The sequence below is a fragment of the Dermacentor andersoni genome, chromosome 3 (assembly GCF_023375885.2).
Source record: "Dermacentor andersoni chromosome 3, qqDerAnde1_hic_scaffold, whole genome shotgun sequence".
NCBI classification, from domain to species: domain Eukaryota; kingdom Metazoa; phylum Arthropoda; class Arachnida; order Ixodida; family Ixodidae; genus Dermacentor; species Dermacentor andersoni.
Genome location: NC_092816.1, coordinates 677,235 through 693,814, shown reverse-complemented (window position 1 = coordinate 693,814; position 16,580 = coordinate 677,235). Strand labels below are relative to the sequence as shown.

The 16,580-nt window shown below is 43.1% G+C and overlaps 1 protein-coding gene and 1 long non-coding RNA gene across 2 annotated transcripts in view; one reads left to right on the top strand and one right to left on the bottom strand.

Moving 5' to 3' along the window:
* LOC126520647 (acidic phospholipase A2 PA4-like) overlaps positions 1–16,580 on the top strand; it is a 198,934-nt gene that overhangs the window by 161,267 nt on the left and 21,087 nt on the right. The window lies entirely within an intron of this gene.
* Positions 1,741–12,080, bottom strand: LOC140216676 (uncharacterized). The gene is made up of 3 exons (XR_011893252.1): positions 11,617–12,080; positions 10,337–10,473; positions 1,741–5,217 (listed from the first exon to the last, which is right to left on the bottom strand). It is a non-coding gene; the product is annotated as an uncharacterized lncRNA (long non-coding RNA).

Sequence of the window (16,580 nt, the reverse complement as noted above, 5' to 3'; positions counted from 1 at the left end):
CATTTTTCGACACCCAAGTGACCCTCATGCAGGCGCTGCAGCATTTCTTTTCGCAGGGACATCGGAATGATGACTCTAGAACCATGCAACAGTATGCCTTCTACACATGATAGCTCTGCTTCAAAGGGAGCTAGCTGTCCTATTACGCTGCCGCCACCCCGAAGCGCTTCGATTACTTGCCTTAGCTCCTCGTCTTCACTAGTTTCTTTCGCTATCCTCTTGGCTGTTGTGGCATTGACGAGCGTGGAGAGGACAGCCACTGCATGGATGACCACATCTTCTAGCTCACTCTCAGGCCGCTCATTGCTGTCGCATCTGATTCTTGAAAGAGCATCGGCCCGAGCAAGGTCTTTTCCGGGGACGTACTGCAAAGAAATGTTGAACGGCATGAGGCGCAGAAAGAAGCGCTGCAGGCGAGGAGGCATGTCTGACAGGTTCTTCTGAGCAATGGTTATAAGTGGTCGATGGTCCGTTTCAACGATTACGTCGAAGCCAGTGATAAAATCACGAAAACTTTCACATGCGAACGTACACTCTAAAAATTTTAACACCCTTAAGGGTGTAAATGACTTGTCCCATGGGTGACACCCTTTTTGGGTGTATTGCTACACCCCAAGCAAAGCGGTGCAAACTAACACCCCACAACAGAAGGGGTGTTAATATGACGTCACCTTGCCTATGGGTGTAAAACAAACAACACCCTTTCTATATGGGGTGTAACACAGACACCACCCTTTCAATATGGGTGTAGCATGGACAATACCCTTCCAAAAGGGTGTTATCCCTGCAAGTATTTTAGCGTTCACTACAGCCATGTAGTTAATGGGCAGACTAGCTGTTGTGAATGCTGCCTAGCCTTAGCTATGGTACTACCTTGTTCAGTATGAGCCAGAATCTGTGAGGCGTCGTCATATTGCGCTTCTGGTCCATCATGTGGTAGCATAACGTGCGACCCTTTCAGGCAAAAAATTTCAGTTTCATGATCACAGCAATGCACACACCCTATGCTTTTCGTAATCTTCCTCTGCAGTGATAGTACACTGCCAGCAGGATGCAGAGCGCAATAACAACGCGCGCTGCACTAAGGACAGAGGATCTCCCACACCTTGGTGCACCAGTACTTATCACTCCGCGGAACAGCACACAGCCAAAAGCATGGTTAAGCATGGTTAGAAAAATTAAAAACCTCCACTTTTCTTGGTCAAAAATTTTCGCAACACCAGCTCGACCAGGAGGGAAAGACGCCACAGCTCTTTGTTGTAGCTCATATTGAATGCAATAGGGCGCACGCAATGCATGGATTGGCATACGTTTGCCTGTCAAGCAGTTTTTTGCCATTTTAAGCACATATTTTATACCTGTATTCATCAAAGTTGTATTTTGTCTCCATGGGATGCTTCTACTAGTACTTTCACATATGTGACTTAAAGGTAGCACTGAAAGCCAAAGAACAAAGTGCAACAAAGCGCTTCCACTTAGAATAATGTTTCAGCATTTACGAACAAAACAGCATGTGTAGCTGTGCATGCTGTTCAATATATAAGCATGCACTATTTCCTGAAATATATGTATCCTCCCCTTACTGCCAGTGACCTGCTTATACCCAATAATTTAGTTTATTTTTCACCATGTGCTTGATTTGAATATCCCACAGGCATTGTAAGTTAAGCTACCAGAATAACAATCAGCTGGTATAAGGTTACCTAATTGAACAAAATCATTGTAAAATCTGTGACAAAATGTCAGAAGAAAAGTATTTATTATTTCATTAAAGGGAAATGGTAACATAATAATGTTTGCACATTTTAAAATTAAAAAGGACGAGAAGGAGTAAAACCATACCAATACAAAGACATAAGCACCGAATAATGGCACAGGCTTGCTCAATTAAATTTTAAGCAGAACAGCTTTTTTTAAATAACCTCACTATGAACTATCACGTTTTCCTTCGAAAAGCACTGCATCTTATTATAAAGTACAAAAATAACCGGTCACATAAGTAAGAACAAGTGTGTCTATGTTAACACAAGGATAGAAAGTTGGGCGAGTTGGTACAGTAACATGATCTTGGATTGTAGCGCGAAGTGACACGGACACAGACTAGAAGCAGACAGGATGAGCGCTCTCAACTAAATTTTTATTGAAACGAAGAACATATATATATATATATATATATATATAGGTGACTGCAAAAAACCGCAGCATAAGAACATGACAAGGTATGAAGACATCAGTTAAACATATCAGGAAGTAAAAAAAGGAAACATCAAAAAGACTACTTCAGTTTAACGCACGTGTTGTGAAGATACTGAAATTCGCATCCTAACAGAGACAAAGATGCATGGCTAACGCAAGTCTCTCCCAATCTTTTAATGTGGAATGCCTCTATATCTATTTGTTGTGAAAAACTTTGTTTCATATTGTGTGGACATGATTAGTAATGGCAAACTTAAGAGCTGAATAAGCTAGTCATGTCGACACGATATGAAACAGTTTTTCACAACAAATAGATAGGCTCGAGAAGGCTGTTATCCTGTGCATTTATTATCACTAACCTGCGAAAAGCTTTTAAAATGGGTAAAAGGCCAGGCTAAGAAACAAGAAAAACAGAAAAAAAAGTTTGCTGTGGTGCCCTATGTACATAGATTATCCCATGGTTTATGGAACGTGGCCAATAGATATGACTTGAATGAAGTTTTCTTGGCCCCGCAAGTTGTCTATCATGTGTCTATGATAAATAGGAAACTTGAACAGGGTGGCTAAACAGAAAAGATGATTGCGGCGTTAGACATGTGTCCCTTTTTGTGCCTTGTAACACTGGTATACTTTATAAGATTCCTCTCAAGTGCGCGAAGACTTACATTGTACAGAGCGGCAGGTGCATTAATATTAGACTAAAAGAAAGAACACATTCACTTTACAATCCTAATGCTTCACATCTAGCGTCACATTGTTTCAATTGCGGTTGTAAACCTTTGTTTGAAGACACAAAAATTCTTTCGAGACACAAATGTCAAACCACACGGGAAATAATCGAGGCATTCCACATTAAAAGATTAGGAGATACTTGCGTTAGCCATGCATCTTTGTCTGTTAGAATGTGAATTTCAGTATCTTCACAACACGTGTGTTAATCTGAAGTAGTGTCTTTTTGTTGTTTCCTTTTTTGACTTCCCTACTGCCTGATATGTTTAACTGATGTCTTCATACCTTGTCATGTTGTTATGCTGCGTTTTTTTGCAATCACCTATATATATATAATAGTTAGCTGAAAGTTAGCGCTCGTCCTGTCTGCTTGCAGTCTGTGTCTGTGTCACTTCGCGCAACAATCCAAGAGCACATGTGAACAAAACATGGCTAGTAATAAGTAGTGAGCACTGCACAAAAGTTGAACATGAAAACTAGTAATAGTAAAGACATATACTTGCATAGACAATATATAATAGTATAGACAATATTTTGCAGCTGAACTACAAAATATTGCAAATATCACAAAGACAACATAAAAACTGGGCAGGACAGAGCACTGACTGTTAGCTATAGTTGAAATATGCACACCAAATCTAGACATAAAAAGTCAAAACTAAACTGCCGAAAATGGTCATCTCTCCAAGAGACCACTGAGGAACAAAAGGTATACTTTTTATAAATCCATCTCATAGATTACTGATCTAATTAAACTTGACACATGACCCCTTGTGTGTAACAAATGCCCTGTTCTCGTTACATATGCATGATTACCAGCCTTGGTGAAAGAATCACTTGCACTAATGTTTCGAACACCGGTAAAAATGCTGCTTGTTCTCAACTTTCTGTTATGACAGCACACTTGTGGGCAGTTGTGAACCCTAGTTGCCTATAGGGCTCAAACACCATGTTTTGGCTGCACATGTACTGTCTTCCGAACACCTGGTTCAAGATAGCTTGCATCTTGGAATGTGCAGCCACACTGGTGGCACAGCATTCTTTTTTCAACTTGCCAGTTGATAAAGCCTCAGCAGCTGCAATCACCTGCCATTGCTCGTAAAGGTGCCATAAGGTCAGGCTACAAACATAGATACCATGTAGCAAAACTTTCAGAGTGCATTGTGTGAGTCGAGGTGTGTAATTTGTGCTTTAGTTTGGCAACGCTTCCACATTTACAACTATTCATTGCAGCTCCTAAATTTCAACATCAACACAATAAATTAGTACAGTTCCTTCAGTATGGTGGCAGATGCTCAGCTGGAGGCTTTCTAGAACCATGCATTATCTTCAGGCAGTGCCAGTACAGCCCGTAGCACGTCTTTCAAGCACTCCAGACAAGTACACTGATTACACTATACACAGAGCATCTGGTGTCGATTTACCTATAGAGGCAAGGTAGCCCCTAGAACACGTTTTGTGACAGGTATGCTGGGCACTTTGTCCCCTGAAATACAAGTGCCATTTGGTACTTCAGTGCCTGTAGTGTCCTTTACATCTAAATGAATATTGAATACATAGTAGCAACATGAAGTCGACAAACAAAAGCCATCAGCCATCAACTGTGTGGCAAATCTGGGTGCAAGCTATTCTCTTATCAAGTATACCTGTAGGCATTGCGACCAATGTGCTCCCAAGATGTATGAGGCATTAGTCATTGCAGAGTTGTAAGGACATGACAATCCTAGGATGATTATGTTCTTGAGGCTTTTTTCCCCACTTTCCATCTTTTGAAACGTGTATACTGTAGTCATGAAAAAAAATGCTACAACTGGCGGGTGATAAGTTTTGCGTCTTATTTCCTAGCAGCTCATTGAAACGAGCCACGATGACAAATTCAAATGCTGTTACCTGATCAGACATTGAAATTTCTTAAACACTAACAAAACCAGATAGACATTAGAGTGAGCATCACTTAAATACATTACACTGGTTTAAAGTTATTGCACCACTTTGTGCCAGGTAAAAATGTTAGAAACATCAAAAATGGTAAGATTCTACGGCCAACCGTGAAAACTAAATAAAAAATCATTAAGCTTTCTTAAACGGGTACAGGAGCTTTACAACTGGCCGTCTTGGTGATGGACACGCAGATAGATGAGCAGCCATTCCACTGAGACGAGAATGTTGAGGGCTTCGCATTGAAGTCTGCGAGACACTGCAGAGTAGTTCTTGGTCCACGTGAAGGAGGTTGCTTGCATACACTTCTGGGCCACCATACTCAATGCATGGTGTTACCGGAACCTTTTCCCCCTGCATTGTGGTAAAAAAGCATGGTTAAGTTTATATAATATTTAATATGCAAAAAAAGAGGTGAGGCATGTAGACAGGACACGAGAGTAGAGAAGTGAACACAAAAGACATGAAAAATTTCATTAAATTGTTTTAATAGATAAAATGTTTATGCTATGTGTCATTCATTATGAGGATTCATAACCGCAACATATTTCATGTATAAGCAGGTAGAATTATCAGCTTGGTCAGTTTGTACAAGCTCGTTTGAGGCAAGAAATCGAGTTTCACAAACAAAACCTCAACATTCTTGACTGAAAAAGGAACACCTCAGATGACATGAAGTCCTGTGAGTGGGAATTGCACAGTTCAAGAAAAACAAATTAAAACACACACACCGATCCTGAAAAAGGAATAAGCACCTGCTACTGCAAAAAGCTAATTAATTGATAGGTTTTAGTAGCACAAGGGCATCTTTGGCCAAAGAGCGCGAAGTCTATACTGCAAAAGAGAAACTTAGCGCATCTTTACAAAGCAAATATATAAAGATGACTAATGCCTCTCTGCACTACAGTTGCTTTGCTCTAGCGTGAAGTCATTTTAATGCATGCACACGCATACACACGCTACACCCAAGTTTAACAGCTGCAGAATTAAAATTGGGCAGCAACGAAGTCGCAACCTTTAACCCTTGATCCCAAGCTGTACTAGTGACTGGAGGAAGTACCAATATCGCCAATGACGAGTCACACTCTTTCTACCCGATGTTATGCTGCTGTTATGTCAAAGATGAGTTACAGTCGGCATTGAGGGAAAGCTGCCCTCAAGAGCAGCTCTTATTTTTGTGTTATTTCTAACCAGACACCAATGAAGTAATATATTTTTAGAATGAGAATGACACCCAAAAATTGAGTACGTAAAAAAATTTGGAAAATTTGGTACATTTTTCCGGAATCAACTTGGGGGTTAATGGTTAAAGCGGCAATCCAGAAACTAGAACAAGTTTTTACATGTTTGCTACCAGTGAATGCTAGAAAATATGTTGGCATTCTGTAGTTTCGTCCAACAATGCAAAAGGGATTCTTAATAACTGAGGAAATAAATGGAAAAGTATCATGAAGTATATTTCGCGAATGTAAAGCAGAATCACTCAACTTCTGTTACTATATAATCTCCACTTGATTAACCTGCACTTTCTGAACTAGTTCAGGAGGTGCTGCATTTCACTACTCATTACACCAGTTCAACGTGGCAGCAACTGCACGTTGTGATTTGTTTTACTTAGTGCAGGCTTTGTACAGGGCGAGTTCACAGCATTCCCCACACTTGGCCGAAAGGTAGTGCATGTTTACGCAACGGGTGTGGTGCCGCTTCTGCACGAGCGAGGTGCAGAAATCAGAGTTTCATACAATAATTACTAGAGGGAACTCTGACATTAGTGTCTACAGAAGATCAAACAAGAACGGCTTCACCAGCATGGAAATTATAGGAAGTACATGGATTTGCCTAAACTTCATCTGTTTGGCTTCAAACGGCTTTGTCAAATACTGTGTAATAAATAAATAAACATTAAAATCGTCCGATGACCGGATTCAAACACAGGAACTCTAGAACAGAAGTCTGATATTGAAACCATTAAGCCACGGAGGCATGTAACGACAAGCGAGTGCAACGCCCTGATGAATTTATCGCGGGCATACCAGTGCCTTGAGACGCTTGGCGCCTTTCAATTTGGCCACCTGGACAAGCTCAATCGTTGCAATTAATAGCAATTGTGCGTGTTGGCGCCGTCTTCTGCACTTCGAAGAGTATAGACTGCGCTGAAATCGACAATAAGATTTATATAGCGTATAATATACGAAGCCACAAGAACGTTTGAATTCACAAGCTCGAATATCAGACAAATCCATGTGCTTCCCACCATTCCCATGGTGGTACGACTGCAGCGCCAGAGTTCCCTCTAGTAATTACTGTAAGAAACTCTTATGGCAGAAATAACCGAAGTGCCTGGCATTTTGTTTCGGAGTAATAAACTAAGATTTTCTGTCCTATAAATCTTACTGGTCATTAATTCCAAGTTTTAGTGCAGCCACATGTCTAGTAGGCATTTGTGGTATTTTGCATAAACATTGCAAAGCCAACTGTGATGAATGTTCCCTCTGGTAAATTGTTATGATCGAGTAGCATAGACTACTCAAGCAATCTCTGGAAGGCAAGTGAAGTAATTTTCTTATTAGCAGCCTTTAAACAGCATTCGAGCATATGACACATGCACCTCAGATATGCAGATATTTCCGTGACTCAGCAAGAAGCGATGCTTCATGTTCCAAGAGGCTACTTCAATCAAAGCAGTATTGGTGCTCTCTAAAAACAATGCCAATGCAGATGATTCAAATATCCTTCAGGGGCAACAGTTATGCCCGAAATCATGCTAGATTAGCTTCTTTAAACACATGATCAGACAGTGTTAGAAGTGCTTCTTAAAATCCTCCTATTTATTAGACTAGTAATATATCTGTACACAAAGGCTACTAATTAGGTCTCATGCTATATCATCATCTTTACAAAAGCTTCACTTAGTAATACACATGCTGTGATAAGATTTGAGACCACATTGAGATGCTGAACAAGGTGAATTCATTATTTTTCAAATGAAGCTCCTGTTCTTCCAAACGAGAAGAAAGGATACTGAATTTTTCTGAATCACAGCTGGAAGATGCCAGGAAAGGCACGTGGAAACTTATTTGTAATTTTTATTTAAATGTAGAAATGATAAAGGGAAATGAAAATGGTAAAAAAACAACCAGGCATGGGGGGAGAACAAACCTACAGCCTTTGCATTACGCATGCGATGCATTAACCACTGTGCCACCGAGGCAGCATTCAACCGTCCACAATGGCCCCTCAGATTGTCGACGCTCAAACGCGGCCGTAGTACCACAGTGGTTAGTATATCACTTGCGTAATGTGAAGGTTACGGGTTCGTTCCGCACCCACAGGTGGATATCTTTTAATCCACTTTCATTTACCCAGAATTTATCATTTCTATACTTCATATAAAAAACTTAAAACATGTTCCTTTATGCTTTCCTTGGCCTCATTATCTGCTGGCTTCTTCCAGTTCTGTTACTTCAAACACTTATACATATTCTAATCTGGTAAGTAAACAGCTTTTGCATGATGCTGGAATGCAATATAAAACATTATTGCAGGGCCGTGTTATGTAGAATGCCTTACATTGCCCAGACAAGGTGTATTAATGTCAATCTGAAAAAAAAAAAAACAATTCCCACTCTAGGCAGAAATGCTGTGTACTGCTGTGTGCAACAGGGTTTAACGAAAACAACTTGTTCAGAAATAAAGCCACCAAACAACGAGGAAATATGAGAACTAGATGAAAATTTGTGCAGTTGCATGTTAAAAATTTAGCACAGCAACAGATGAAGTCTTAATGAAGGAAGCGCGAGGATGGTTTATTTTGGACACACGAGGCAATGTACATGAAAGATGCATATGAGCTTACACGTGGAGAAATATTGTTTATGTAGCAGCTAAACTACGAACAGGCCTAGAACACACTGATACAAGGTGTCGAGCATGTAAATCTTATCATGCCCTTAAGTCAAAGAAACATGGCTGTTTCTCATGATTCGCTACACATGGCTGGCTCACACAACTTAGCCACTTCTATATATGCCTTGTAATTACCAGGTGGTCTGTGTGACACGTGCAAGCTTTAAATATGTACAAGTGCCACGTAGCTGGACAGCACCAATGTAATGACGTTTGCCATCGTTTTGAGGAAGTGAAACCAATTCTTGCATTTTTCCTAATTAGGTAATTAGTTATTAACGATTATTTAACTGCTCAAATATTATATTCAAAGCAAAAGTGTCAGTGTGAAAATTGTAGAGCATCCTGAAAAATTCCCAATCCAGCTTTCTACTGTTCAATAGGTGCAACAATTTTTTTTTTCAAGCTTGAAAGAAGCCAGTGAATACATGCAAGTGCTGTGCAACTAGCCACTCGTGCACCTGAACACCATTTGGCTCCTCCTTTCATGCTTGAAAAAACTTTTCAAAAAGAACATTTTAGAAATTGATTAATTATAATTGACTATGTTTTAGGCAAAATGCTTGAAATAGTGTGACTGCCACCTCCATTTTCGGCGACATGAATTGACTCCATTTTCGGCGACATGAATTGACTCCATTTTCATTTCCAAATCCAGCTATATATGGTGCGTGTTTTGAGCTGGTTCTGTAATTTAGGCTGGTTTTGACTAATTGAAGCTTCGCACCTTAATAATGGAGTCAGCCTAAAAAGAAATTGGTACATAAACGGTCGCTGTCAGTACTCCATACTCCTTTAACTTAGTGCAAAGTGCTTGTGAGCCAAGAAGTTGTTAGCTCTAAGCAGTATTTCTCATTTTGACCTGGTGTTATAGCCCACTTACTCTGAAGCCATGCTGCTGAGTCATGCTGGTCCCAGCTTCAATCTAGGCAATGGCAGCTGCCCTCCAATGGGGGTAAAATGCAATAACGCTTATGCACTTAGATTCAGGTGTACATTAAAGAAGGCCAGGTTCCCAAAACTTCAGGTTGTGACTTTGGAATGTAAAAGCCCATAATTTAATTTTAAAATCTAAAGTTGCTTTATTAGGAGCAGGGGCATCATTTTGAGCTTTTACTGCACTGCCATGGCACCAAGAAGCTCTGAGCAAATAAAAACAATTTCTTAGACAATGTACATATCTTGCAAACATTTACAAACACTTCTCTGCATGCACCTCTGTTGCTGTTATATTTAGATCCGTATGCCAAGGCGGGCTATGATATTAGAACGTGTTTCAAACTTGTTTTTTTTTACCGCTTTAAAGTTGTTGGTTATTTTGCATCTCATTGTGTGTCGAACGCACATTTCAATGCACCAATTTCTTCAGAAAGTGCACTCCTCTTTATTCATTTGTGCATGCAAAAAGGGTTCAGAAGAACTGCTTTCTGAAGATCTGTATAAAAAGCAAAAAACAATTCTATGTAGGCTGCACAAAGAGAAAGGATTGGTTTGTAAATAAGTTATTTAGTTCTTAAAAAAAGAGGCAGCTGTCAGTATTCTGTTCCAAAATAAAAATTCCCCCTACCTGGCTCTGCTTCATTTTCCGATGCTGATGGTCCATTCGGGGGCACTAAACTGATAGGCTGCACTTTGGCCATGTCGGGTGTGCTGTCACCAGGCCCAAGGTCGATCGACATCCTCACCAAAAGTCGAGTCCAAACGCTATAAAAAAAACATCTCATCATTTTGCTATCAGTTTTGTCACCTTGCGTGTTTCACGCACGGCCGTCAGTGAAATATTTCGTCACTTCGTTACTGCAAAAAATTCAAGCATTTTCTGGCAGCCAAGCTGAATACACAGTAAATGGAGAACATTAAAGAGAAAATGCAGTTGTCACATTAGATTGATCAAGTACAGCAGAAATGGAAATAAATCAGTGATACTGTGTCTGTTGGCTTTGAATGCAAGAAACGTAAAAACAGGAACTTGCAGCCACGCTAGTTTGAATTTCCCGCGTTTGCTACACCTCGCAACAAGTTTGGCATCGTCCGGTACTCGGGGATAGTAATCGCTTAAAATCAAGATGAACGAGCGTCGGCATAAATTAACAGGATACTTAACCGGGCAATATTGGCGCATAAAACAACTCACGTAGCGACGCTACTGTCAATTACCCGATGACGCATCTGCGGGCGGTGCGGTTTGGGCGAACAATTCAAAAAGGAATGAAAGTTTCACTTTTTTCACGCCTACTAAGCTAAGACAGAAGTTGAGTTTCTTCCTAAACTATACTGGATATTTACGCTCCGAATAAAACGCTGGAAATTTTGTTACGTCACATTGCATACGTATGAAAGTGAGGAAATAAGCTTTTATTGTATTCTGCCCAGACGGCATGCAGCAGCTACCACTCTCATGCAACAAAAGCAAGAAAGTGGTACTCGCGGCACGGAAAACAAACATATACAGCGCCAACGTTACGCCCTTTGGAGTTGGAACTAAGCACGATCAAGCCAGTTAGTTTTCTAGCTTTCATAACGCCATGGAACACGACCAAACATCGAGCGAAACAACTGTCTGCTCTGGAAAATTATTACCGCTTCCATTTATATACCTATCGCTGCCACAAGCAAAAGTAAATGGGCTAGCTGTCCACAAGCGGCAGATTAGACTGACAGCAACATATTACGATAACGTAAAACAATTTCCACGCTGACTTGGCAGCCGCGGTATGCGCTAAGTGCCACAGTTCTCGTTTGCCGCTCGAAATTCACACCATGATGACGGTCACTGCATCTTTCACATGAAATATTGCACGCTTCGCTCCGGAGCTCAACAGGAGGGCGAAACGCATTTGTACGTACCTGAAATCCGCATGCCGGAAACCCGTCGACGCTTCCGAGAACGGGGCACACAGCCATACACTCGTACGGCGGCTTGACTTGGACGTGAGGCACTTCTATCAAATATTTCACATGCGACATGTTTCACACCGATTGCGCGAACACGAGAAAATGCCGCAGGTCGCAATGCGACGCCGTGCACCCGTGCATCTACCGATGAGCGGCATGCACGGACTTGCAGAAAAACAGAACTATGACAAAACGGCCGGCGCGAAAGGATGGCGGCTCTCGTTGCGGAGACGAAGCGGACGAAGCAATGTTGCCAACTGTTGGTTCCGCGTTATGCCGGCGGTGGTGGCTTTAGTGGCGTGTGTTACGGCTGTCTATTTTTTTATTTCTTTTCCCCAAACAGTATAGCTAAGATCCGTACGTTGTTTGAATTTTTAACTGTGTCGTTTGGCGTTATCTTTTTGTCTTTTTATGCTATTAAGCCGCCAATTATGGCCTCCCAGGTTCGCGCGCGCCAGCTTCGCGCGCAAATCTCGGAGGCCATAAGACAACTCGTTAGGAAATATCGTTCTTGTCGTTGTTAACGTTTCATCATCGTTTCTTCAACTGAGATAGAGAGGTAGTGTCCCTTTTCCCGTGGTTGGGAGGGCGCGATCAAGACGGCATCGCTCAGCGGGGGGAGGGGGAGTAGGTTCGTGTTGGTTGTTATCGCGAAATTCGCGAACCCTGCGATTTTTTTTTTATAACGTAAGCATTCTATACTTACCCAACAAGAAAAACCATCCGTCCGTCATTCCGTACCGCACGATATCTTTCAAAATAGAACCCGCAGCAGCGAGTGAATTCACCTTCGTGCTAGCTCTCGCTTCAACGCGACCGAAGCGGCGAGAACACAGGAAGCTTTCAGCTCATGCCGCACTATGCGCTTTTCGCAGATCACTTTCAAGATAGGTGTACGCGCGTCAGTTTTCAAAGCGAAGTAAACGGTGAGAACACAGCGCGCGAAGTTTTCAGCAGTGGGCACACTCTGTCCACAATGCTGTTCGCTTTCAAGATACGGTTCGCGCGGCCGGGCCACAAGCAGCCGCCGCCGGAGAACGGTTGATAATGGTTCGACGCGGATGAGAAGAGCTAAAGAGCGATAACGGCTCAAAACGAACGGAACTTCACCAGCGCACCTGGCCCCGCCACCTGCAGTACTTTGCTTGCACCATTCACTGGCGCCGCCGACCTCAGCAGTTCGTGTCGCCGCAGCGCTGTCGCTTATAGTCGTCGGATCAAGTCTCATAACATTAATAACGACATGGACTGCGTATAGATGAGGAAGAGTCACAATGCTTACACATACTTAGACAAATCCGAGAGGAGTTCCTGTGTGATTTTTTTTTTACCGGAAATGTGCAGTCAGCGGTGACCCAGAGTTGACAATGCATGTTAGAGGGGTGCCAAGCTTTTTTTTTTTTTTTTGTGAGAGTCTTGCCCAGCTCCCAAAGATCTGCTCAAGCTAAGCCTTGCTGATGGCTGTATGTTTTTTTTTTTTTTTTTTTTTATTGTCGCATGCCCTCGAACTGCCACGAATCCTACAGTGTAATGACATTAGAGCAGTATTCACGTCCAAAGGGAAATGCAGCCGGTAATTTGGCTGCCTAAGGTTTGCGGCCCGGCGGCAGCTGCCCTCCCCTCCCCCGTTTCCGTTGACAAGTTAGGGGGAGGGGTCTAGAGCAATCTTACACCCCCCTCCCCACAGTGGCGTAGCCAGAAAATTTTTGCGTGTGAAGGGGGGGGGGGGGGTCCCAATTGACCGTGGAGGAGGAAGTACGCGGCCATTGCCATAGCAGCAAAAAATTTACTGTTAGTGAGCGTTACAAGTGCCCGGCGTGCCCCACTTGGCCACGCCGTTACTCCTCCGCCCCCCCCCCCCGCAATCGACGTAAATCGAGCTATCAGAACGTGCATGACACGCATGCATGACATAACATGAATGACATGCCGTGAAGCTGGCATGGATGTCGTCACATAATCATCATCATCATCAGCTTATTTTGACGTCCATCGCAGGACGAAAGCTTCTCCAGCGATCTCCAATACCCCTGTCTTGTGCTAACTGGTTCCACGTGTCTAAGTTTCCCAATTCCATCACGTCCACATTATTCTCTGCCGTTCTCGACTGTGCTTCCCTTCCCTTAGCACCCATTCTGCAACTCCAATAGACCAGCAGTTCTCTCCCTTACGCTTTGCAATGTATGCCCAGCACGACTTCTTCGTTTAATGTCAACCAGAATATCAGCTATCCCCGTTCGCTCTCTAATCCACATCGCTGTCTTCTAGTCTATTATCGCCATGCCTAATAATTTTCATTCCATCGCTCGTTGCGCGGTCCTCAACGTCTTCCCAAGCTTCTTTGGTAACTTCCAAGTTTCGGCCCCATACGTTAGTAACGGTAGAAAGCAATGATTAGCAGTAAGCTCCCTGGTCATGATTTAGTAATGCCTGCCGTAAGCTGTCCAGCTATTTTTTTTGTTAATTTCCTTGATCAGAGGCCCCTGCGAGTAATTAACCTCAATAAACGTATTTCTGCGCAGGTTCTAGAGGCTGACTGCCGACCATGACATTCGATCTCTCGCCAGGCTGCGGAACATTACTTTTCTCTTCTGCATACTAACTCTCAATCAGACTCTTACACTTTCTTCGCCAAGGTCCTCAAACGTTTGTTGCAAATAGTCTGCAGCGTTGCTGAGTATGCGAATGTCATCAACAAACCGTAAGTTGGTGAGCTATTTACCGTTAGCCTTCACTCCTAACCATTCTCAGTCTAACTGGTTGCACACCTTTAAGTATTCAGTGATAGCATTGTAAATTTTTTGCCATTGATCATATGAAGCCTTTTGCAGATATCTGGCTATACAAAGTCTGCGCGTTAGTGTCATCCGTTCGATATCAACATTCGTGGGAAACTTCATTTTTGACCGCTGTTCGGAGCCAGTGCGCTGCTGCCTAGATGCCCCGATCTAATCATTCCAGCTACCTGATTCAAGCGCAGGTAGCGCGCGTTTCATGTATAGCCAATATCAACGCCTTAACTGGCAATGTTCATTTATCATATACTGTAAGCTTGTTCACTTACTCCCTTATATTTAGGGTGTAAATTAGAAAGACTGGGGTGTTCCAAGGGTGTTTTCTTGTTGAACACCCTTTTCCGTTAAAAAAGGGTGTTTCAAGGGTGTTTACAAGGGTGAAAAGATTAATACACCCGCATTACACCCATAAGGGTGTGAAAATTTTTAGAGTGTAACTGCCAAAGCCTCTTTCTCAATCTGCGCGTAGCTGGTTTCCGCGTCTGCTAGCACACGCGAAGCATAAGCAACTGGCCGCCAGTGTTCGCCATGCAACTGTAAAAGCGCCGCCCCTAGCGCAAAGCTGGATGCGTCTTCTGTTATCATGGATTGCTTTGACAGATCAAAAATGGCAAGCACAGGTGCAGTTGACAACGTTTCGCACAGTTTTTCCCATTCGTTGTTATGGCCGCCTGACCATTCGAACATGCAATTGTGTTTTAATAGGGCTCGCAGTTTCCTGGTCTTCTCAGACAGGTTTGTAATGAACTTTCCAAAGTAGTTTACTGCGCCCAGTAGTTTCTGAACACCTCGTTTTGACGTTTGCGGCGGCAATTCCACTACACACTTAACCAACCTTCCGTCTGGCTTGATTCCGTCTGCCGAGAAGACGTCGCCTAATAACTTTACTTCGTCAGTGCCGAAGACACACTTTTCACGACTGAGCGTTAATCCTGCGAATTTTGCTGCCAGTAGTGCTGCTCGTAAGCGCTTATCATGTTCCTGTTGCGTTGCGCCCCACGCGAGTATGTCGTCGATGTAGAAGCGGGCACCGTCTAGGCCATCAACAATGTTGCCCATCGCCTTCTGGAACGCTTCGCTCGCGGTGCGTATACCGAAGGGCAGCCTTAAAGAGCGGTACATTCCGAACGGCGTGGCAAAAGTGCAGATTTTTAGTTTTTTTCATACAAGGGGATTTGATGAAAACCAGTTAGCATCTAGCCTGCTGAATACCTTTGCATTTGCAAGCTCGAATACGATTTCTTTGGACGGCAGCTGATAATGATCGCGCTTCACGCACCGGCTTACGTGTCTGGGGTCTATGCAAACACGCAAACGGCCGCCTTTTTTTTTTTTTTTTTGACGATGACAGGAGGGCTTACCCACTCAGCGGGCTCTTGCAGTTTTTGGATGATTCCTTGACGTTCCATGCGGGTCAGCTCTTGGCGCAGTGGCTCACGAAGCGCATGCGGAATTCGGCGTGAGGGCAGCGACACTGGCCTTCCTCCTTCATTCAGCTCGAGGCTGTAGGTTTCCTTTATGCAACCTAGGCTTTGGAACAGCTGCGGAAACTCGCCGAAAACTTGCGTCTTCAAATAGGCAGGCCTTTGAATTGTTTGTACCATTGAAACTACTCCGAAACGTTCGTAAGCCTGAAGGCCCAGTAGCGCTTGCTTTCCTTTCTTGACAACAAAGAAATTAGTCAAATCTTCAATCTTGCCGATGCGAAGTGGCAGCGTCACAGTTCCAAAGTGCTTTATCACTCCGCCCCCGTAGCTCGTCAGCAGCGTGGAAGATGCTGTCAGACGCCTTCCTTCGCTCACCTTGAGAAAAAGGGCGTGAGGAAGCAAGTTGGCTTGTGCCCCCGTGTCAATTTTCATGCGTATGGAGCGATTAGGCAGTGTTGTCGTGATTATCCAGTCTTTGTCCCTCGTAACGTCGTTTATGCTCAGGGCCAAAATGTGGAATTCGTCGTTCGATTCCGCTTCAGTCTGCGGTGAACAGTGCACTTCTTGAATGCTTTTCTTTGTTCTGCAGCACACTGCGAAGTGGTTTCCTTTCTGACATATGCTGCACGTTCTGCCCCACGCTGGGCATTTTCTCTGCTCGTGACTTATGTTGCAGTAGGGGCATTGGCGAATA